The sequence below is a fragment of the Pygoscelis adeliae genome, unplaced genomic scaffold (genome assembly GCF_000699105.1).
Source record: "Pygoscelis adeliae isolate BGI_AS28 unplaced genomic scaffold, ASM69910v1 Scaffold65, whole genome shotgun sequence".
NCBI lineage: Eukaryota > Metazoa > Chordata > Aves > Sphenisciformes > Spheniscidae > Pygoscelis > Pygoscelis adeliae.
The window spans coordinates 2,617,502-2,618,602 of NW_008824864.1; positions in this window are offsets into that span (position 1 = coordinate 2,617,502).

A 1,101-nucleotide genomic window follows, 5' to 3' on the forward strand; every position below is an offset into this window, starting at 1 on the left:
GGCAGAGATGAGGCAAACTCAGCCATAGGAAGGTGGTTAGTGATGTCACAAGTTTAGTCTTTTCAATAAAAGCAATAGAGAAGGGTCTCCCTCACTATATATATTAGGAGAAGCTTCTGTTCTTCATAATAAAAAGAGCAGCAAGGGAGAGAAGCACCTGCTTTTAACACCCTTTATTTAGCACTAATCTGTTGCAGGCAGAATAAAAACTCTGTAGGGCTGGATTTCCTTTGAAAAGTATTCCTTTTTTGATTTATTTCACTTTTTTTTTCTTTTTCTTAAGGATAGAACATAGTTTTGGAAGCGATTGCTGAGAAGATCAACCACTGTTGGCCAGGGTGATCTCTGAGAGGCACAGAGGGCTGTAACTCAAGGAAAAGGTGAAGTAATAAATTGTGAAGAAACTTCAGTATTCCAAGTTTGTAAAGGTTATTTATTTTTCCTGAGTCTGTAAGGGTTGGGTTTTTTGTTTTTTTTTTAAATTTCTGGGGGAGAGGAAATTCTGAAAATATTTGATGGACGTTTTACCTTTAACATGAGCAATAGACCTATGAGTGCGTGGGGGCTGTTTTCAGGGGATGACACAGTTATTTTTAATTAGTCGAAAGGGCAGTGTAAATCAAAGAAGCGTATTAGCTATACATTTTAATTTATAGCCTACCAGGTGTTCAGGGAATTTATTTACAGCATAAACGATTCAATGTTTTCAGCATGATTTCTATTTCAGCTCTCATGTTTTCGGTTTTATTTGCTTATGTGGTACGAAATTTGGCTAAGGAGCTGGGCTTTTAAATTGTGGCAGCAAGTGCCGTTTAACGCAAAGTAACCTGCAGGTAGAAAAATGGTTTGCTTTGCACCTGAACTTTCTGCAGAAAGCGTTCCTTAATACGGGGAGAGGACGAGAAGGAGCAGCCAGCCGGCGCACCTCGGTGTTTTGTTGCGGCTTGTGAGGGTGTTGGGAAAGCGTTTGCTGTAAATCAGGCTGTCAGTGGCAGAAACCAGCGACCCCTGGTCGTACCTGGGGGCAGCGGGCAGGTCGCTCCGGGGAGGTTTCCGGCGGGGCGCGGAGTGCAGCCCCGCGGTGGGGTGAGGGGTGCCGGG